Genomic DNA, 23,265 nt, shown 5'->3' with positions numbered 1-23,265 from the left:
CATTAAGAAATGCCAGAATTAATGTTACCCATGCAACCTCACTTTCTCACACTCATGCTCCTTGTATGTGTGCATTATGATACAGTCTTTGATTAATTACATGAGCACACACTCATTTTTCTCCTGCCTGGGTCATCAGCACGATTTGAACCCTGGATCTTCAATGTGTCAGTTGCTGTTTTTAATTTTCAGTCATTTTTGTATGTCCGTCCTTGTGCCAGTAATGTTTTTTCAGAAGCTAGAGGCTATGTAAGGGAGCAAAACTGGACCCAAGCTTTGAGCTTAGTCAATTTTCTGCCTTAAAAAACCCAGCAACAGACCAAAAAATAAAACAATTTAATTCCAGTAGACAGTCAGAGAATGGCAGAAATAACCGCTCAGATAGGACAGCAGAAAACCACAACAGCTGCTATATTTTTATGCAGCACACCACACCTTGAAAATTAAACATTATCGTTCCTCAATATTTACAAGGCAGGAATCTAATCCTGCAGTTCTTTCTTATGTCAGCAGCCCTGGCTCTTTTTAGTAGTCCCATTGACCACTCACATTAATAACGGTTGTGGGTTTGGGATGCAGAGTGATCGGGTAGCTATAATTTACAAAGTTTGAAATAGGTGGAGCAATAATGTCTCCTGCTATCATGTCAGCCTATTTTCTCTTAAAGAAGTGAATTTATACTTTACTTTGCTTATTTTGAACATCTTCCTATTGAAGGTTGTAAAAGGGCGTGCCTGTCCTCTGGCACTTCCTGCTGGTCAAGTATGGCTCTGTCTCAGTTTCCCCTTCTCTCAGGGCTCTTAGCACTTCCACACAGGTTAAACAAAAATCCCCTGCTGGGGTTCTACTTTATTAAGTCCAAATAAACTTGAAATAAAGCATATCGCACCCAGACACAAAATAAAGTCTCCCTGGCCGATAGTATTTCCCCTTGGGTTCAGACGGTTGCACAGCCCTTCTTCCTGGGACTGTGTTTCTGGGCTCTCAGCAGCTCCTCCAGCAGCATCCCCAAAGCTGCTTTCTTCAGGAACCTTTCCAGAAGCTCTCTATGGAGTTCCCTGGGAGTTATCTTCCTGGACTGAGGTTTATGGGTAGGAGAGCAGCAAAGGGAGTCACCTGCTTACTTCCAAGCTGAAGGACTAGCGCTGAGGGCCAGAGAGGTCTGAAGGTGGGGGAGTAGCAGAGGGGTGTACTCTGGTGACACCTCCATGCTGGAGAGCTGGAGCCAGAGGGCTGGAGAGGGATGAGGGCCAAGGGAACAGTGGAGGGGCCTATCTGATGGCCTGTCTGAGGTAAGAGAGGTTAATGGAACAGGGGAAGTGATGGATGCTCCCCTGATGACGATGAACTTCCAGCAGAGAGGCTGGGGCAGTTTCCATTGGGAAGAGGTTGCACACTAGCTGGAAGGGCTAGGGTGGCTGACCTGCAGAAGGATAGGAGAGGACTGACGAAGAGTCCAGGTGTGGTGAAAGACACTGCAGTGTGGTCTGTGGGGTGTCGAGGGACTAGATGTTGTGGGATTTTAAGGACTACGTGCACTAGGGGTGTTTGGGGACTTTTGTTATGGACTATTTACACTATGTTTTTTGTAATAAACTGGCCCAAGAGGGAGAATTATTGAAGCAAGAGAGCCTGATGTGGAGTTACTGGAGTCTCTGAAAGAGGGAAATTGAGGCAGGTGTGACTGTTCGGCTGCAGCCTGCCATGACAGGGTGCTCTAAGTGAGGTCACCCTATCCCAAAGATATACTTTGGAACACACAAAATAGCAAAAGACTACTTTTACAAACTAAATATTATGGGTCTTTTAAGATCTTTCCCACCAATCTTCTCTGATGAGACTAATTAGGAAATTAATAGTCTTATGAAATAGTATTGTTGAAATCCATTTGTTCCAGACTTACTGCCATTGATTTCCATGGGAGTTCGGCAGCTAAATACCTTTGAGGACAGTGGTGCTGGAACTAAGCATGCTGGGGGTGCTGCTGCACATCCCTCCCCCCCCCCCACCACCAGCTTGAGGTAATAATAACAAACACCAAATATATGGTTTCCATCAGCAGCATCCCCACTATAAATATTGTCCCAGCACCCTTGTTTGAGGATATGTTTGCTGTGTTGGTGTAGCCGTGTTGGTCCCAGGGTATTAGAGAGACAAGGTGGCTGAGGTAATATCTTTTATTGGACCAACTTCTGTTGGTGAAAGAGACAAGCTTTTGAGCCACACAGAGCTCTTCTTCAGGGCCTACGTGTATGGGCAAGAGAAAAGACAGTCAGTCCCTGTCCCAAAGAACTTACAATGTAAGTAAGAGTTAAAATCTACTCTCACTACCTTTTGATTTAGACCACAGTAATTCTAAAGTCATTAATTGTGTCAGGAGAATTAGGCCAACCTCATTTCTGGCCTCCAACACAGCAGCAGTACCTCATTGTTCTACCTGTTACTTTATGCACCATCTTTGGAAATCCTACATAACCAGTCTATCTCCCTTCCTAATGTCCCAACGCAATTTGAAATGGTCTCCCAATTCTTCTTCCAGCATACGGATAGCTATATTTGGTTTCAATTTCTATGAAACAAGCTGGATCTGAAGGTAGGAGAGAGGAGTAGGATAAGCATTTCCTTTCATGTGCAGCAAATCAAGATGTTCTGGACATCTGAGCAGCTCTCGCCCAGTCTTTCACGCCCAGCTGTTCTCTAGGCTTTCCACTCCAGTGCCTTTTCACTTCCTATTAAAATATTGTTGGTCAGTGGTGTCATTAACTAAATTCTTGTAAAATTTGGAAATAAGTTTAGCTCTTATCTTCTTGCAGTAAAATACTGGAATATCTGTCCAGGGAACCAACCTCTAGACCCCAAGTGGATGTACATTTTTAACTTGCAAATAGTAATATGGAAATACAGTCTAGTCTAATGTTTTTGCTCAGTTCCTCAGAGATGTGTATCTACAATGGGACTTTATTCATATTTTAGTGTACTTTATTCACTTGAAGATTTCACTCCATCACACCCAGAAGTGACTATTGCTATTTATGCAGCTGTAACCTCCAGGGTTGATCATGCAAATGATGTCTAGACATGAAGTCGTATGCTCTGAAAAAGCTCCAAGAGTTACATAGAAGCTAGTCCGCTTAATACAGGATTGAGCACATCCCCCCAGTACATGTCTCACTGCTCTGATTCCCTGTTCAACAGAGAGTCCGATCCAAGTTATCTGTCCTGACTAATGAGCTCCTCTGGGCCTGTTCAATACCAACAAGGTACACCTGCAAGCCTTGCTCTGCCTTGGGGGGTGGGGGGAGCATAAATTGGAAAATCTGCCGCAGACAGGGGTGGTGAACTGGAAGAAGGTTGCCCTGCCTCAGACAGCTGGAACAGGCTCGTGGAGAGGGAGACAGCAACAAGCCTCATCGCCCCCGAAGCTGCAAGACCCAGCCTCAGACCAGTATGTCCCACAAGGAGGGGCTGGAAGTGGACCCCATTTAGGTCCACCCAAAGGGCTGACCCTGGGTTCCACATCACCCTTACCTCTCTCTGTTTTCCCATGGACTCCCTGTGATGCTCTGTACCTTGGGGGAACACCCTACACCCCCACATTCATCTTTATAAAATGATTGTGCGGTATCCAATGCAAAGTTTGTCATGTTGGGTGTCTTCGGAAGGCTCATAATGCACTGAGCATGGTTGTTATAGTGATGTTATAGTAATTGTTACAGTAATGTTATAGTAATGTTACAGGTTATAATTTCACGTATATAGTTATGAGGCTGAAAATGTATCCTCATGGCTTAAAGCAAACCCATGCAAAAACTCTCCAAGAACAGAGAGGCAGTTCACACCTCGTCAGGGCATGGATGGGACAAACCCAGCCCAGCCTCACAGGAACAATGGACACTGGCAAAAGAATCTGTTAGACCCTTGAGGGAGTCACCCCCTTCCTTTGGGCAGTTTGGGACTGCGATGAGGTAATGCTCACCTGACTCTGAAGTGGGGGGCGGGGGGCAAAGCCAGGAGGAAAGAAAGGACATGATAAAAGGGAGAGACATTTTGCCATGCTCTCTCTCTTCCACCTACATCTACAGACACCACCATCACCAAGCAACTGAACCACTGATCAAAGGGGAGAGCATGGCTGAAGAACCAGCCTGTGGTGAGAAGCATCTAAGTTTGTAAGGACACTGAAAGCGTTAAGATCAGCTTAGAATGCGGTTTGCTTTTATTTCATTTGACCAAATCTGACTTGTTATGCTTTGACTTATAATCACTTAAAATCGATCTTTATAGTTAATAAATCTGTTTGTTTATCCTACCCGAAGCAGTGCATTTGGTTTGCAGTGTGTCAGAGGCTCCCCTTGGGATAACAAGCCCAGTACATACCAGTTTATTTGTTCAGTTGATGAACTTATATAAGCTTGCAGCATCCAGTGGGCATAATTGGACACTGCAAGATGGAGGTTCCTAGGGTTGTGTCTGGGATGGGAGATATTGACTAGTGTCATTCGCTTGCAAGTAGTTGGGAGCAGCTTACATGCTAGAGGTTGTGCATGAACAGCCCAAGAGTGGAGGTTCTCACAGCAGAGCAGGGTAAGGCTGGCTCCCAGAGTCAAGGATTGGGGTGGCCTAGCAGATCACTGGTCCAGATAACACCAGAGGGAAATGTCACAGTCCCCTCTCCCAGAAGGGAAGAGAGGAGAGAACTTCTGTTTTGTTTGCTCCAAGAACCCCCTTGGGTGTCTGCCGGGGGGGGGAGGGGGGAGGGGGGAGAGAGAAAGACAGTATAAGGATTTGAAGTAGGGTCTGGAGGGAACCCCTGCCCCCCACAACAGCTACCTTCCACTGGAAATATTAAACTGTCAGCCAGAAGTGGAAGGCTCAGAGGTCCAGGAGAGGAACTTTCATTATTGAACTCATTTATGTAAGGAGAGAAGAATGACCATCTTTAGCATAGGCACTGTCTCTTACTCAGTATTTGTACTGCACCAGTGCAATGAAGCCCTGATCCTGACTGAAAAGCCTGGAGTGGTACTGTAATATATAAATTTTTAAAAATCACAGAATTTGCTGCTTGCAGAACTAATACAAAACTTCTTTCTTTGACTTGCTTTCCTTCAGTTATTTCTTCACACACAGACGCAAATGATCTCTAAACTAGTCACACTGTACCTCTTACAAGCTTAGAAGGGGAAGAGAAAGAGTGTTTCTATTTTTAAATACTTGGCAAGGTGCTCATATGGAAGGTCATGCAATTAGCACACAGATTAGATAAATCTTTACTGAAAGCTTTCATCATGGAAGAAGTATGTTTTAAGGAGGCATTTGAAGGCTGGGAAGGAAGCATATTAGTGCATGAAAAAAGGGAGCTGGTTACAATGAGAGAAACTAAGAATCAACTTGCATGTTCACCCAAACTGAAACTTTTTGATGTGCAAAAAAAGTTTGACTACCTTTTTAATCCCACCCACCCACACACTTTTAAAGTGCCGCATAGAAGGATTAAAGGGACACTGTCAATTTGTAAAAGCAGTTACAGTTACTACACCTGTTCCTGAGGCCTACCTGCCAACTTTTGTGGTTTTACAAGCACTTTTTTTTCCCTTTTTGCAGTGTGTAAAAAGAACACAACCGTGGGAATCTGATGACAGTAAGTTTCTTTTTTACAGTGAAACCAGATGTTCAATAAGAACTGAAAAAAGTGATTTTTTTTTCCTGTACTGACTTAAATTTATAATAATCTTAAAGTGTTATGTGTAAAAATAGTAGGCAAAACATTTGCAGACAGCTCTTATCCTAAAGCCTATCGACAATTAAAGGCTTCAAGCGGAACACACCTCTTTTGGCGTCGGCCTGATCATTTGAAGACACAACTCTCTCAGAGCCTCAGGCTTACCTATCCCAGAGAGGCTGAGCAATGTATCTAAAGAATCCATTATATTCACCTCAGTCTAAAGGCTCAGAATGGACAGAAAAAATAAAGGATGCAATAAAGGATGCAGCGGAGCAGTTGAAAGGCAGATTCCTGAAGAGCTGGAGCAGCAATGGATGCAGCCCAGCGCACAGTTCCTGGGGGGAGCGTCTTCACTGACTCTGGTCAGAGAGGGACTGATGGAGAAGGCTGTAGACTGAGGGAGCTGTAGCAGTTGGAATGGGATAAGGGAAGGAACTTTCTCCCAACTGCCACCGCACGCTAACAGCCAGGAGAGTTCCTGACCTGTCTCGCTTTAGGGAGGTGAGACTTCAGAGTGGGAATCCAGTGTGTTTGGCATCTTTAAAGAATAATAATAATTTGCATCTCCGATACCTTTTAAATCCTGGAGGATCTCAAATTGTCTTACAAACTAGGGGCCTTAAACTAGCCCTCGCTGGGATTTTCCCATGCAGGGGACCGGAAATGCTATGAGTTTTCCTTCTCAAAGCCAAGCTACCTTGAAGGACAGAGTTTGTCTCCTCCCATGCAGTGGGCAGGGATTTTAGCTCTTTAAGTCACCAGGCTTCTTGACACCCTGGCAAGCCTGTGCTAATGCACAGCTACCCCACCACTGACTCCCACTGCAGCTTCACAACAGCAGCCACGGAGGGAAGTCTCTGGTTCTAGCAACAGTCTGTGGCACTAGCAGTCTAGTCTGACTGGATTTCACATCAAAAATCTGAGGGGTAGTGGAGAAGAGCATGTTGCAAGAGATCAGATCCTCACCAGCTTAACCCCCAGCTGCACTATGTCCCCCTGCAAATCCGGGGGTAAGCTAATGGAGCTGCAGTGGAGAAGCATATGGAAGGAGGCCCCAAGCACTCACTTCTACACTCTTCCATATACTTAGCCAGGAGCTAGTGGTTTTGGCTCGCCTCTATTTTCAGAAACGGGGAAGAATATTGCCCTACATAGGTAAAGCATAACTGAAATGCAACCCCTTTGGAGTGGAGGGTGACAACCAGCACTCTGCACAACAGTGGAAACCTACTCTAACAAAAAGTCGTGTGGGTTATTTAATTTTCTTGCGGGCAGACAGAATCCCTATTTCTAAACATGTGTTCAAAGCTGCATGCTACTCAGCTCTTCATTTTTAGCCAGCATTCAGAACAGGGATTTGGCCTGGTGGTGCTGGCTAACAAATCCTCTCTTCCTGAGCCCTGTGTTAGTTGGCTGCCACTGTCCTCCTTACAAGTGACATTTCAGGCGTGCTGCACATACATACCATAGCTGGGATAAAAGGCACAGTATAAATGTCTGTTTGCACCACACTGCAGGTATAGAGCTGGTTTATTTGGTCTAAAAAGGATCAGCACAGTACTCAGGGGGTGTAGAGGCTCCTGTGCTTCCCTTTGTTGACAGTACAGGTGGTGTGGCTGGAGGAAACGTGACCTGGCTAGGACCCTACTAACCTGCACCATTCCATTGCTTTGATTTTGTCCTTTTGGGGCTGTTAGCAGCCTAATGCAGGGTGAACTGTCCTTGGGCTCAACACACTGAAACCAAGCCTGCACACAGTGGCCAGTGGGACCAGGGGAGTACAAAGGTGAGCTGTATATCATGTAAACACAAACACACCCTGGCTTGCTTTGTGTAATTTGGCTGGACCCTAGGACCTGGCCCATTATAGCAAAGAGAGCTGTGCCTGGAACAAGGTCTCCGCACGATCCTTTATTTAGTCACAAATTGTTTTGGATGCAGGGTATGCAGTCTGCTGTATGTTGGCTGCTGCTCTCCATCCTACAGGAAAGGGGCTGTCCTAGGCCTCTGATCTCAGTCTTCTGCTTGTTAGGGTATGACTTGGCTTACACTACAAAGTTAGGTCATTGTAAGCTGCATGGCATCCATCTAGTTGCGCATGTGTCTACGCTAAAATTTGTCTCCCATCGATGTATGCGACCAATTACAGCAATGCAGTAACATCACCTCCCTGAGCGGCACTGAACTACGGTTGGTGTATTGAGGTCAATGCAGCACAAGTGTAGACACAGAGTTACTCATGTTAACTCTAACAGTTCTCCAGCAACTGTCCCACAATGCCTAACACTGACTGCTCTGGTCACAATTGTGTACTGCCCAGGGTTCACAGAGATCAGAAAGCCTCCTTACCCCTTTAAAGCCCCACACGTTTGAAATACTTTTTTCCTGATTATCCACCTTGGCAAGCACGCCTAGCAGCTCCCCATTGTTGTGCACAACTGTCTAGTGGACCATGCCAGCAACATGCTCCAGATATGCTACAGCTTGGAGTAGTTGGGAGATATTGGATCTTCTGGGCTTATGGATAGGAGAGGCTGTGCAGGCAGCACTATGGACCAGCCATAGAAACGTGGATGTCTACAAACAGATTGCAGGGGGGATGCAGGAGAAGGGATACAACAGGGATCACCAGCTCTGCCACATGAAAGTGAAGGAACTGCATCAGGCACCAGGGAGGCAAACAATTGATCCTGTGCAGAGCTGCAGAGCAGCTTTTACAAAGAGCCGCATGCCATAAAGCGGCAAAGAGTGGCATGCACCTCTCCACCACCCTGCACACCACTGTGGATACCTGAGTCACAGGCCCTTGGCATGAACAGCAAGAACGTGGAGAAGGAAGATGGAGGCATGCAGCCGGGGGATCCAGCTATGCCACAAGGAAGGACCTGTTTGAGACTCCACGGCAGTCTCAGCAGTCAAGCTCAGGAAAGCGTGATGCAGAGGAAGGAACTCCAGGTAAGTGTGTAATTGTATTTCCCACTACAATAATGCACTGATTGGCACCCCCAACTTAACAGGACACAGCTATTGACTTTTAATTAATTTACTTAGAAGATATAATGGTACAACAGAGAGAGATAGAGTTGGTAACTTCTTTTCATTCCCCTGTAGAGTCAGGCAGGTTAGGCTATGCAGAGCAGGTTGCATGTGTATGCAGTGGTGTCCCTTGAATCCTCCTGAGAGATCTCAATGAAACTTTCATGGAGCTTCTCTGCAATCCTCTTGTGAAGGTTTCTAGGGTGGCAGCCTTGTTTCTTTCTCCACAGTAGGACACTTTCCCAGGCCAGTCAGCAATAACTTCAGCAGGCACCATTGCAATACACAGGCTAGCAGCATATGGGCCAGGAAGACTTCAGACACCAGCAGCAGCTGTGTTCTGTGTTTTTGCTACCATCATGAGTGAGATAACAGCGAAAATCATCACTACCAGTGGAAAATGGTGCTAGTGTTCAGTGCCATTGCCTTATACTCAAAGCTTCATGCAACTGAGGAATTCCTTCCTCATTACCCTCCCCCCGGAAGGCCATACTCACCATGCCTGGTGCTGAGAGTGGTGCCATGCACAAGCACTCCAAAATAGAAGTGTCAATGAGAGTGTCTTGTTTAAAACTTTAGGGGGTGCAAGGGAAGGGAGTTCTGAATCTTAATGTTCGCTTTCCATTGTGACTATACTGACAATGCTATATCTGTGTGTTTTATCTGTAGCTGTTGCTGATGCCGCTTTGAGGGGTCTGCTGTCCGCACCCCTGGAACACCTGAGCCAGGTCAGGAGGAGAAAGAAGAGGACTTGGGATGACAAGTTCAGTGAGATCCTGCAAGCGAGTGCTGCATCAGACCGTGAGCAAGGGGCCTGGAGGGTGAATATTGCAAACAGACTGGAAAAGGAAAGAGAAGACAGGAGTAAGACCCAGAAGTCCCCACAGGAAAAGGAGAGGGAGCTGCACCAGAACATAATGGGGCTTCTTTGGCAGCAAATGTAGATGGTGCAAACTCTTGTGGACCTACAGGTTCAACAATCATGGGTTCACCTCCCTATGCAGTGCTCGGAGAACTCCAGTACAGCAGTTCCCTATATCCCTCCTCAACAGTCCATGTGGCATCAGGGGCCGCATGCCTACCCCTACCTCCACCTCCACCTCCACACTGGGGGACAATAAGGACAACCACAGCTTCACATACACTGACCTGTGAAAGCCATAGTTGCTGTATGTGCAGGTAAAAGGTACATGAATGTTCTTTCTCCGTGCTAAATTCTGTTCCATTAATTTATTAATTTTTAAATGTATTTGCTTTTAAATTGCACAGATTTTTCTTTGCACTGATTTTGTTACTGAATAAAATTCTATTATTTGGAAAATAATTCATCTTTAATAATTCACAATATATGCTGCAGAACGCCTAGCAGCTCTGAGAGCACCCACTTATTTGTTATTGTACAGTGTGACACAACTCATAGGATCAGTGACAGTGTAATAATCACAACTCTACATTAAGCACCACAAAATTAATAGGTGCATTGACAGTGCTATATTCACTGGTGTGCACCAAGCACCACACAATTCCTAACAGGCCCCAAAACAGCAGGGCCAGGTAGAGCACGGTACACAGCAACGCATTACTGTGGGTCACTGTTAAAGTGCTCTTTCAAACCTACCCTGAGCCGGATAGTTCTGCATTGAGCTCTTCTAATCGCCGTGTGTTATGTGGTTCAAACGCAACATACAGCTGCTTCACCACTGCACTCCACCCCGTCGGCAACTTTCCCTTTTTTTCACTGAGATCCAGTCTTGTGAGTAAACAACGCCAGCATCTACCGAAAGCACATTCAACTGTCATTCTGCACCTGCTGAGCCAGTAGTTGAATCTTTCCTTGGTGCTGTCAAGGTGGCCAGTGTACAGCTTCATGAGCCAGAGGAGTAAGGGGCATTTCAACATCACCAATGTTAATCCACTGGTTGAGAAAGAAAGACCCTGCTTGTAGATTTCTGACCAGCCCTGCGTTCTTAAAGATTTGAGCGTCCTGTACTGTCCCTGACCAGTCCACACGAGTGTCAGCTAAGTGATCCACCAATGCTTGCGTAGAAAAATTGCTCTTTCTGTTGATGTACTTTGTGGCAAAGTGGTCTGGTGCCAAAATAGGGATATGTGTACTGTCTATTGCTGCACCATAGTTCAGGAACCCCACTGCTTCAAATCTGTCCATTATGTCCTGCATATTGCTGAGAGTCGCAGTCCTGGGTAACAGGAGACAGTAAGGGCCCTGCACATTTGCATGACAACAGCCTCCGCAGTGGATTTTCCAACTCCAAAATGATTTCTCACTAACCAGTAGCAATCCAGCGTTGCAAGTTTCCACAGTGTGATCGCCACTCACTTCTTCATTTTCATTGCAGCTCTTCTTCTGGTGTCCCTGTGCTGGACTGGGCACGCTCAGCACACAGATCCAGGAATGTGGCCTTGCACATCGAAAAGTTGTGGAGCCACTGCTCATCAGCCCAAGCCTGCATTATGATGTGGTCCCTGTTCGTGTCTTGGGCCCAGAACCAGCACTCCACCATCTGCAACTACTCTGTGAATGCCACCTACAGCCTTGAATTTGTTCTCGCTATGTCCTGCAGCAATCTGTCCTTCAAGAAATTGTCATGTTCCATGCTGATTTGATTCTTCTGGTGGCTCTGCAATACTTAAGGATAGTGCGTCCTGTGCTTCCAACATTAATGACAATAGTGCAGGGCTGTGCAGATGCCATACTTCTGTCAGAGATGGCAGACAGCGAGAAGGGCCATGCAAATTCATGGGATTTTTTAAAAAGGTGCAAAAATTATGGGATATAGATGATATTATGGAATGGAGATAATTGCACTCTGGGAAGTTAACCCCTTGCTACCAGTCACCCTTGCGTGAATTGTTTCTCCCCCACCAAGCAGTGCCAAAAGTTCCCAAAAACAGGGCACTGGATGGTCACTGGTTGCACCCTGGGATATCTACCCATGGTGCACCACACCGGGCATTGACACAAGTATTCCTGGTGAGTACGTGCAGCACCGATGCAAGGAGCCAAATGTTCACATGCACAAGGGCTTGTATACTAAGGGCTTGTCTTCGCGTAGAGTGCTATAGCGGCGCAGCTATGCCACTGTAGTGCTTTAGTAAAGATGCTGCTACACTGATGAAAGACTTCTCCCATCGACATAGTTAATCCGCTCCCTGAGAGGCAGCAACTATGTCAATGGGAGGCACTGTATACACAGGAGGTTAGGTCAGTATAACTATGTCACTCAGAGAGTTTTTGTACTGTAAGTTTCACCGGTGATAGGGAACCGGTGAACGTAAAGTGCTGGTTTGTGTACTCACTTAATTCCTCAGGCATCAGAGAGTGTTTACATTAGTAGTACTTCCATCATGGATGAGAGCAGCGCTCTTGGGCAGCTATCCCACAGTGCAGCTCTCTCCAGTTTGACCATGGGTCTTATGGGAGGGGGGGTGATCACAGGGCATCCTGGGTCCCTGCACAGTGCACAGCCTCCTCTCCCCAAACACTGATAAGCTCCAGTAGCTCAGCATTGCTCCAGGCAGGGGATCATTTGCTCGGTGGAACAGGCATTGTCACCTGGCCAGATAAGTGAGCACTTGCCAAGAAAACAGGAAAGGGAGTTTCAAAGTTCCCAGGTTTTACAGGGGGAGGGGTGGATGTCTGTTTGCATCAGAGCAGCAGAGCTGCTGTCCAGAGTGGTCACCTAGGCACTGTGGGATATCCTCTGGAGACTAAAAGCTGTGTAAACAGGAAGAATTTGTCTTCACTTGCACATCACCACAAAAGCATCACTGGTAAGAGCTGTATGCCTCTCGTGGTGGTGGTTTTCTTTTTACAGTGAAACTTCTGAGTTTCACTGCAAAAAGTCATTGGCAAGTGTAAATGCTCCCATGGTTTTTGCGCAAAAGGGGGACATTTTCCACTTTAAATGGCAAGTGTAGACATGCCCTCAGGGGTGTGGATTTTTCACACCTCTGAGCAACATAGTTATACCGGTATAGATCTGGGAGCGTAGACCTAGCCTAACTGCGGTGTCTTTGTGCCAATGTAACTTGCATCTGCAAAAGTTTGTAGTGTAGACACGGCTTATGTTTGCACAGTGACACGGCTGAAGTGCTGCAGCTATGCCATTGCAGTGGGGACACTTACTACAGCAATGGAAGGGGGTTTTCTGTCACTGTAGTAGTAACGAACGCGTGCTGAGGACCTGTGGGGTGGGCCGTCATTACGCGCGGCTCATGAGACGCCTAATGGTCTCGGACACTATCCGTTGGTCCCGGGACATTTACATCGAGCACATCACCGGCCACCGCCAATACCAAGAGTGAGCCGGGGAGACCTCGTGCACCCACACACACCCCCTGCTGGACCCTATCCCCTGAGCCCTAAACCCACCAAACCTAGCTGAATCCCGCCACGTGAGGGTCACCCCGTCCCCATTACCCAGCCCGCTTGCTTATACCCATGACTGTCCCTGCCTCCCATATGGATGGTGGACCCTCACCGTTTATCGACTGTCTCCTGATCCCGCCCACCGGTTACCCACCCCTCATTGGGGACATTGCAGTGTGTATATACTATGTGTGCTGCCCAGCCCCAAAACACCAACATACCCCTTTACTCTGCATGTTACCCCCAATGACCAATAACTAACGCTTCAAATTTTCTGTATCGTTTACTTTTTTAAATATTCTCTAATAAAATTTAAATCTGTGCCATCAAGAGGTGGTAGGTAGTGGTCGATAGAAGAATTCTTCTGTTAGTCTAGCTCTGTCTAGAGTGGGAATTAGGTTGATCTAATTACCTCAGGCAGGGAGTGAAATTCTTAACAGCCCTGAGTGATGTAGCTAGGTGCACCTACATGTTAAGCTATGTTTACACTAGAAATGTGACAGCTGCAACTGTGCCACTGGAACATAGACACCTACTACAGTGATGGGAGAGGCTCTTTCATCATTCATTATAGTAAATCCACCTCTCCCACAGGAGGTAGCTAGGTCGAGGGAAGAATTCTCCTGTCGACCTAACATGCTGCCGGACACCGGGGCTTTTCGGTCGACTTAACTCCACCGTCAGGGGCATGAAATTTTTCACAGCCCTGAATGCTGTAATTCAGCCTAGAGCAGAGCCCAGCAATCAGATGTAGCCCAGGCCTTAGAAAGTTACAGAGATAGCCACAGGGTGGGGGATTGTGCTTCTTAACCACAGCACTCTAAGAGCAGGAGTTTGGGGGAGGGACGTAGGGAGAGGGGAACAGTCCATAGTTTGGCTGGTCTTCCACCCCCGACCTCCCCCCCAGCAGGGCCGTGTGGGGAGGGGCTGGGGCCCATCGCCCTGCACAACCAGTCAGCTCCTGAAGGGTGAGGGCCGTACCCCTGCCCGGCCCCGGACGACACACGGAGGCAGGCGGGGAGCCGGCGCCTGCGCGCCCCTCCGGGGGATGGGGGCCGGGCTAGGGCGGGGTCTGCGGGGCGGACGGGGCGGGCAGCGTAGGGCGCCACGTCGGCAGCAGCAGCCGCAGAGCCGCGGCGCAGGAGAGTAAAGTCTGCGCCGGGCAGGGAGCTGGCTGCAGCCGGCGGGTGAGTAGCGCGGGGTCGGAGCAGCTTGGCTGCTCGGCGGGGCCCCAGGGAGCCCGGGGACCGGGGCAGCGCTGGCGGGGGCCCGTTCTCGCGTGTCGCGAGAGGAGCTGGATTCCCATTAGCCCGGGGGGGCTGTGTCGCGACAGTGGGGAGGGGTGTCTCTGGCTGGACCCCCCCCCCGCTTGGTGGGAGGGAGCCTGCCGGAGGCAGAGCCGCCCCGAGCGACCAGCCCGGGCGGGGGATGGGAGAGGGCACAAAGGAAAGTCCTGCCCGGGGCCCCCTGCATGTGTAACCCTCCCCGGGGCTCCTCTTGCTCTGTCTCTCTCTTCCTTGGCCTCGTTGTGCCTTAGGGGGTGACTCTGTTGCCCTCCGTGCTGCAGAAAGGAAGCGGTGGGTGTGATGTGTCTAGCTGTAGTACACGCACATCGCTCCTTAACACACACCCCCCCCCCCAGGGAAGTTAGCATCAGCTGCTTTGGGGGCGTTAGTTGCGGCTGACCCCCACCCCCCCAAAGTAGGGGGTTGGCCAAGTGTAACTAAGAGCAGAATTCGGCCTTCTGTGCAATCTGGCAGGGGAGGGAGGTGTTCACACTTTGTGTCTGGAGCCGGAGGTTGTGTACAACGTGGAAGAGAAGAAGGGGGTGGGGGCAAAGAAGGAGTCCAGGCAGCCTGTGGCAGAGACTCCAGGTTAAATCACTGCCTCTCCTGCCACGTCATTCCTGATGTCCAAAAAAGTTCTCTCTCTGGCTTCAGGGTCCCCATTGAAAGGAACTGCAGTTACAAAGGCAGTGGTTATAATGTCACTCAAGTTTGTTTTCAGACCCCATCTGACAGCTGGCTACATTGGGCCAGAAGTGCCCAGAGCTTACTCAAAATAGAGAAGAAATGATAAACTGTCTCCTCACAACTTATGTGGAAATTTGCTTATATGTTCTTTGTCCTAAAATCTGATTTAGGAGATTTCCAAATATAAAATGGAGGAGGAAAAACACCAGGGGATGGAGCAGGATTTTGCTTCAAAACAATACTCCTTGGTTCACTGGAGAGTCTGTAACATTTTAATGTATGAATTAATGTCACAGTGGTGTTACCTGTGTTTGCAAGTTGAAAGAAATTGGGCTGCATTACAGCCTTGGATTCCTCTAGTTCTCAATTAACTTCAGGATCCAGCTCAAAAGTACCTGGGTTCTTAATTTCTCCATGGACTTCAGGCTAGCTCAAGGATCTGGCTTTATTCTTTCCTCTTTCAGCTTGTCTGGTGCTGACCCTTGCTCCACTTTTCCACAGAATATTATTTATTGCAACAGTTGGTGTGAAAGCCTTCTCTGCAGCTATTACTCTTTTCCTTTATCTCTCTGCTTCAGCTATTCTCTCACAATTTCATCTGAAAATCTTTTCTTCCTTGATCATTCCTCTTTGTTCCTTTCTTTCTTTCTTTCTTTGCGCTGTTCTTTATCAATTCAGAATTGTTTTGGGATACAGTCGTAATGTAAAAATATTAAACACTTGTCACAGTTTTTACCAACTAGGAAGTGTCTGAAGCGGAAGTGCTGAAGCTCGGGATGCTCTTCCTCTGCTAGGGGAAGTATGTAACCAACACACCTTCTAGGTGTGGTGTGAGACCACTTAGAGAGATAAAATGAGTTTTTACCAGTGTTCCCCATAGTAAGTTGCATTGTCTCCTAAATAGGCTGTTATGGCAAAGTAGATGTGAATAAGGTTCCACAAATTGTATGCAAATAGTTCATTACTTAAACTTGGTCATTATTGACTTAATACAGCTACCTACGTGGTGTAGCCTGAAAATAAACTCATTATTTTATAACCACACCACTAGCTGTGATGGTTGCACTAAGCTAATAGATAATCTCTGTGCAAATATTGTTGGGCAGGTCCCTGCACTTGTTTGTTAAAGCTCTCACTTGCAGCCCTACCAATGAAGATATGGTAGATTTCATATAGAAAACAATTGCAGAATGTGTATAGCATTGCTGAGTTACTACAAGTTTATTTTTTTACCTTTAGCTTTAAACTGAAATACTTACTATTGAAGCATAGCTCACTGAATGGAAATTGGCCTGGAAGAAGCTATGCATTTTCATAAAATCTCCCCTTGAGTAAGGATAGAAGTACAGTAGAATTTTGTAAGTGGGAAGGTAATTTAAATGCACAAATTAACATTAGCTTATATACCAACGTCTAAGGCTACCCAGTAAACATTTGTTTACTTGTCTGTCACAAGAACAAATTCATATGTAAAAAGCCAAAACCCTTTGTTGCCATTAAGTCAAAGTTGCAGGCACTCAGAGTTCATATTGGTATAGCGGTAGAGCCTAGGAACCTATGTCATCAACCTAGACTCCGTTGTACTAGATGCTGTACAAATTCTTAACAAAAAGAAGGTCCCTGACCCAAAGAGCCTACAATCTAAGTATAAGACAAGAATAGTCAAGTTTTAATTTTTTTTAGGTATTCTAGCAAAGAAAATGTAATGAGGAATTTGCAAGAAGACAAGGAACTCATCCCAGGCATAAGAGACAGCACAAAAGTGCTTATTTGGAAAACTTAAAGTAGGCAATGAAGGCTGACTTCAGTGGCAAAGTGGAGATGGGAGATAACATCTTGGTAGTGGATGAGAGATGTTAGATAGTGGGGGACAGGCCACTTTCCTTACCATGAGTTTAATTTCCAAAATACACATGTTGGAAAACAAGCAAATGTAGAGTGAAGGTCACTTTGCATAACCTTAGCTCTGCCCCATTTAATTCAGTACTTTGCACCTCCCTAAACCTTTTTCTGCATTGTGATCTCTGTCTACCAGCAGCAAGTACTCTCCAGAGCAGTGATGCTGTCTATAGCATATTGAGGGTCTATTGGAGTACATAAGTAAGGAGTTCTGATTTCAGATTGTTATGGGTGTAGAGAAAATTTCAAGTTCTATTAGGATTAGGTATTGCAATGTTGCCAGTTCTTGGCATTACTACAGGGAATGAGTTAAGGTTGGTATTGTGTGGGACAAATGTTACCTTGACTCTGCACTTTCAGACTTCTAACATGTTTTATTTTTTTAATGTAGTAGATTGCTCGCTAACTGGGCTGGCTCCTCCAAACTTCCTCAATGAGCCTGCTTTTAGTTGGTACTGTTCTTTCTTTGGTGGTGGTCTTGTTCGCAACTGGCACCTCCCCACTTCAGCATTGATACAGGAATAGCTCATCTCCAGAACCAAAGAACGTCCAGTATTTTTTTTTTTTGCTCTACTTCTGGAGCTTAAGCCTGTTGCTGGATACTAGATCACAGTCCAGGGATATAATATATTTTTTTGTTTGATTACTCCTTCCTTTCTTCTCTCTCTTTCTGCACCAAAAAAGTTTACAAAAAGATTTACAATTTAAAGCTGTTCAGGTGGAGGAGGGTCTGTATCTCAGGTACACTTTGATCAACTGACCTCAAATTTGCCCTGCAAACTGCACCCTGGCCCCAGAAATGGTATGTTAGTTCTCAGGCTGATCTCACTGTGTGTGTAGATTTTAGAGAGGCTTGAAAATTGGGTTATAAATAGGAGTCCTGTTTCTCCATAATACTAACACTGGACACACTGTTGTGTCCTTAATGCCTTTCTGGCTGAGTGTATGATGCTGTTGATGCATTGTCTCTTGTTTCAGAAACCCAACAAACTTCAGACCAGTCATCTAAATTAACCGAAATAGATTTCTTGAGAGGGGCAGCAAAAACAAGACATGCCCCTCTCCTGGAAAGTAGCATGACCTACAGTGTGTCTGGGTGGATGCTGAACTAATAAGAACAGATTTATTTTTTTTATTAAAGCTATGTTAAAAAGTTATATAATAGGTTGAGAATAGAGTGTCTGTGCATCTGGGTATAGTACTTAGATTATCCACAAATACAAAGTTTGTTTTTAAAACTCGTATGATACATAGAGTACATAATCAGCAATAACCCAAATTTAGGTGAATAGATTTAACAATACAGTTTAGATATTAGAAGGTTGTCCCTTTAGACAATACAATCCATGAGGAAAGTATTTCAGTTACTTTCCTGACTGCGCTTCTCATCGGAACTCCAGCTCATCTCTTCTGGTATTGCCGATGTCTGGTGATGTGTTCTATGTAGATGTCCCTCGACCACCTGATGGCATCCGACATCATGAGTTGCTGCATCAGCCGAGTGTAGCATTGACCGATTCCTTATTCTCTCAGCACTCGCTCGTTACCGGGGTTCCATGCGCCCAAGGCTCCGACGATCAGTGTGTGTGTGTGTCTGAACCTGGTAACCCTTAGCTCTCAAGGTTTCGGCCAGAAGGGTTTATTTCTCTGCCTTTCGAGGTTGGGCATCGTGGAAGGCCGTGGTCCTGTTCTCGAAGGGCACTGTGACCTCCACCATGATGATCTTCTTCCAGTCCTCGTTGGTGATGACGATGTCTGGTCACAGTTGGCTGTCGTTTCCAGGGATGGCAGAGTTTACGGCAACCTTCCCCATGGGCGGCGGGATGGCTCTGGCCAGGTGATCTTGGATGGCATTGTGTTGCAGCTGCCAGGCTCTGGAATGGGGCTTGCAGCTGCACAGGACGTGGGGTAGCAGCTCGTTAGCGTAGCCACATTTCCTGCATTGCTTGTCCCGATTCCTGTGGCGGACAGCTTCGTTCAGCGGGACGCAGTTGAGCCAGGCCCTGTGGATGAACCTCCAGTCGGCAAATAGGGTGAAGCTGCCCCCGGGGAGGAAGTGGTTGCTGGCGTCCCACTTGCACATCCCCTCGAATGCCTTGCCCTGCTCCGGCTTCCGTTTCAGGTTTTCCATGTATTGGCAGCAGATGGCATCCTTCAAGGTCCTCTCCAGCATGGTTCTAGCTCTTGGAGTGATGATGGTATGATCTGTATTCTTCACCTGTGGCACCAGGACTCCCAGCTCCTGGTGTTCCTCGTACCACGTCCAGTGGCAGCCAATACGCTTCCCCTGTCATTGCATAGCGTTGCGGGCATGAGTCCAGAGCGAAGCAATGTCTCCTCCCTCTCTTCCAAATTCTTCTTCCAGGGAGCCATTCAGGTACGTGGTGACATCTTGGTTGAAGGGGGTCCTTGCGATTCATTTCTTGATGGCATTCTGCATAGCACTTTCTGTGATTTTCCTTACCGTGGTGTCCGGGTACGTCAGAAGGCAAAAGGTGTGAGTGATCACCACAGCGTCACACAGATCACCTATTCGAGGGACTTTGGCGCCGCCCTGCCTGTGTGAGATGTACACCAGTTCATTGCTGGCCCTCTGGGGAAGAAACATCCATTTCTTCACCAGCTATCTGGTGGTGGTGTCTGCCTTGTTAAGAGGTACCTTTGCCACAGCAGATGCCCTCAGGATGAATGAAATACGGGCGAACAGGAAGGTGTTCAAGGCATTGATCTTCTGCCATGGTGCCAGTAGGGAGGAGTCGATCCTGGCCACATTTCATAGGATTTCCGCGATGGTATCCTCAGGCGTCTGCTGGACATGGAAACCCCTGGGCGTGTCGAGGAAGATTTAGCATTTCTAACCATAACACTTAGCACTAAGGTTTAAAGTAGGGAATTAGTAGGTGGGGTAATCAATGTGGGAACAATACCCTGATGAGAACCTTAGTGGGAGGGCTTTCCTTCCAGTCTCCCTTCTTATCCCACACTTATGCTGTAGTAGAAAGTGCTAGGATTCTTTCTAAGGTGCAGTTCCTTGCATCTTGTTTTGGGGGCTTGTTTTTACCTTTTGTATCCGCCTATGGCTAGTAGGTGTCCGATGCATTTTGAAGTCTCCTATGTTTGCTGGAAAGGAGGAGGAACTCTTTCCTCATGACCTCAGTCTCCAAGCCTCCTGACCAGTGGTGGGCAACCTGCAGCCTGTGGGCCACACACGGCCCGTCAGGGCAAGCTGCTGGTGGGCCTCCAGACATTTGTTTACATTTGCACGAGGGCCTGCAGCTCCCAGTGGCCGTGGTTTGCTGTTCCCGGCCAACGGGAGCTGCGGGAAGTGGCGGTCAGGCTCGCGCCACTTCCTGCAGATCCTATTGGCCAGGAATGGCAAACCATGGCCACGAAAATGTAAACAAACCATCTGATGGATCGCCAGCGGCTTGCCCTGTCGGGCTGCAAGGTGCCCACTATTGCTCCTTATTGTTTGGGAGCATATAGGGGGATGGTAGTTCTCCACCCCTTCCTAAGCCTGACATGGTAATTGGTTGGTTTGGAGCACTTTTCCCAGGTAAATAGTTCCAGTGCCTGCTGCAGCCGCTTCTCATAATCTTTCCAAGCAGCAGTACCAAAGTAAAATTGACCTGCTTCTTGTCAGTTTCACTCCTTCCCACAGGGTTCTGAATAGCATCATTGAAACAAACCAGTTATGTAGATTTCACGCTACTGCTTGGGACACCTAGCTGTGGAAACACTGGGGGTGTTTTGTCTGCAAACTCAGAAAGATAGTGCTGCATTAGTTCATGTATGGAAGGTAATCTAAACCGTAACAACTAGAAACCAAACTCTCTTAAATGAAAAGCTAAAATTCTGCACAAATTGCTGGTTTAAGACCTCTTCTTCTCCCCCCCTCCCCCCGCTTGTTAAGGAAAGTTTCCATCTTGACACCTAGTTTCCAAGCCTTGCACATGACACACTATGTGGAGAAGGTGGACATTATTCCCATTGCCCAAGACTACAGACGTTAGAGGTGAAATAAAGCTTGTGAAATGTTGGCTCCTTCCTTTAGTACTTGGGTGTCCTTATGATATTGTTTTGGGGGAGAGGGTGTATAGTGAGAGGCACACAAATGCATGGCAGAATGACACAAGTAAACAAATCACTTTGGAAACACTGCTCTGTAAGATGTAATTTAAAAATGTTACTTTCTCTTAAGTTTATTAGAATATTATTGTGGAAACTGCCGAATGAAGTAATATATTTGGTAAGTGATAACCTTTGTTTTATTCAGTGCAATAACTGTATTAATGCACATGAAGGTTACACAACTAATCTTGGCATTTTCTAACACTTTCTGTTTTTGTTCAGGTACCTACAGCAGTGTTAATTTTATCATTTTGTACATCCTGAGTAGACTCTTGTATTTGGCACCTGTAGTAACTCCTGTGCATACGGTTGCCTACCCATGTTCATTTTCTGTTCTAAAGAACTTTTTATTTTTTTCAGTAATTCTGTAAAACTTTCATCTTTTGGGCTGAAACTTTCCATATCTTTTGTCTGCAAGAATGAGGGTTTTTGAACGATAAGTCAAAACCTTTTCAGCCATTTTTTTAATTATTTTTAATATGGAGAGTGATAAATACTTCTGCCTGAATGTTAAAGAAGAGAAACTACAATTCCTGTTTTGAATGGCTCTAGTACCTCAAAGGTTTAGGCAGAAACAGAGACCCTATGTTGGAGTTGTACCTCTTGGTCAAACCAAAATGGATTTTCACTAAGTTGAGGGTTTAAAAACTGGACTTGACATGTGCACTGGGTTAACATGCAGTAAGCTTTTAAACTAATGATCTCCCTATGTTTTATTAGCATTGTGCACATGTGAGAGAAAATAGAAAAAAACACCACCTTGCATGTGCAAGTGTATATGCACACTCACAGAACGTATGCAATGAGGCAGTGCTTCATAGAAACCTTGTCTCATTCTGTATGATCTAGTAATGTGAATTAAATGAGGTAGGGTCTTACACTCTCAATAAGGCAAGAGCCCTGGATCTCGTGTATTCTAAGAACTTGTTTTCCATCCAAAAACTACATTCAATCATGTGAATTTCAAGTATGGTAAGGTTGCAGAGTTACACTGAAAAATCAAGTAGTACCAAAATTCAGGTTCCACATACAACTTTAACTTTGCTGCTTGTGCATACGCTTTATGATGTGCCTCTTAGTTACATTAACTCATACTGTCTTATGTTTCTGTCTCACTTAGTATACAGGTTGGATGGTGCAGGGGGAATGAGGCAAAAATTCACAGAAATCTTTATTTTTGGCTACATTCTGTCTGCAATTATCCACATAAATCTGGATTTATATTGTAGTTGAGGATACATTTTTAACATTTCTGTGGACATATTACACTCTGTGTAATAAATGAGGCCAAGTTTCAGAGCTCTTTAAATGCACGGGTTGGCTAGCATACAGTGAATGAGACAGATTCACTCATTGAACAGTGAGGATAAAAATAAATATTCAATAACTGTCTCACTCACTGTATTTTGTCCAACCTGCACAGTCTGATGCCAGAGTCCTATACAAAATCAACAACTTCTAGCAAGCAGTGTCCTTTAAAACCCAGATGGGCCCACCTTGTCCCTCCAACTACCCTCCAGTTTCTTTCACCAACACAGGAATCTTTAATTTGAGACATGGGGTTCCATATGGGCCATCCTCTCCAAGAACCACTGTTTACTGTGGTAAGTAACTCTTACCCTGCCCCCTTTGAGAATAGCCCATATGTATTCCCTACTCTTGGTTAATCAAAAGTACTGAATATCTGCAACGTAGATGAGTTAACATTGATACAGGAATTCTAATTTACATAGTTCCTGTCTCTTGTGAAACATGCAACTCTGTTTCCATATTGTACATTTCTGCACTTTTTTTTTCTTTGAAGACATAAAAAGAGAACCAACAACCTCTAGCTGAGGCATCTTAGAGCTGTGTAGTTATCTGCTCTGAAAATACCTACATAATAATATAGTTGCATGGCTTTTTTTGCATAACTTCATAGTTCTGCAACTTAAAACAGCAGTTTATTTTGTACTTAAGCAAAACCTCACTTTTTGATTGCTTAACTACATAATTTACTATTTTCATTCCTACAGCAGGGATTGGCAATTTTTGGCACACGGCCCATCAGGGAAAGCCGCTGGCGGGCCGGGTCAGTTTGTTTACTTGCAGCATCTGCAGGTTTGGCCGAT

At 46.1% G+C, this 23,265-nt stretch overlaps 1 protein-coding gene across 3 annotated transcripts in view; it reads left to right on the top strand.

The window, feature by feature from the left end:
- Positions 1–14,190: 14,190 nt before the first annotated feature.
- TMEM263 (transmembrane protein 263) overlaps positions 14,191–23,265 on the top strand; it is a 34,106-nt gene continuing 25,031 nt past the window's right edge. Inside the window, exons 1-2 of one of the 3 annotated variants that reach the window (XM_034778147.1) lie at positions 14,263–14,338; positions 21,225–21,272. The gene's annotated coding sequence lies outside the window, so the exon portion shown is untranslated. Of the gene's footprint in view, positions 14,339–21,224; positions 21,273–23,265 lie in introns of all 3 variants that reach the window. The other 2 variants (XM_034778141.1, XM_034778166.1) reach the window with 2 other exon arrangements.

Source organism: Trachemys scripta, chromosome 1 (genome assembly GCF_013100865.1).
Source record: "Trachemys scripta elegans isolate TJP31775 chromosome 1, CAS_Tse_1.0, whole genome shotgun sequence".
Taxonomy (NCBI): domain Eukaryota; kingdom Metazoa; phylum Chordata; order Testudines; family Emydidae; genus Trachemys; species Trachemys scripta.
Note: the sequence above shows the minus strand (reverse complement) of the source record. Positions and strands in the feature narration are given on the sequence as shown.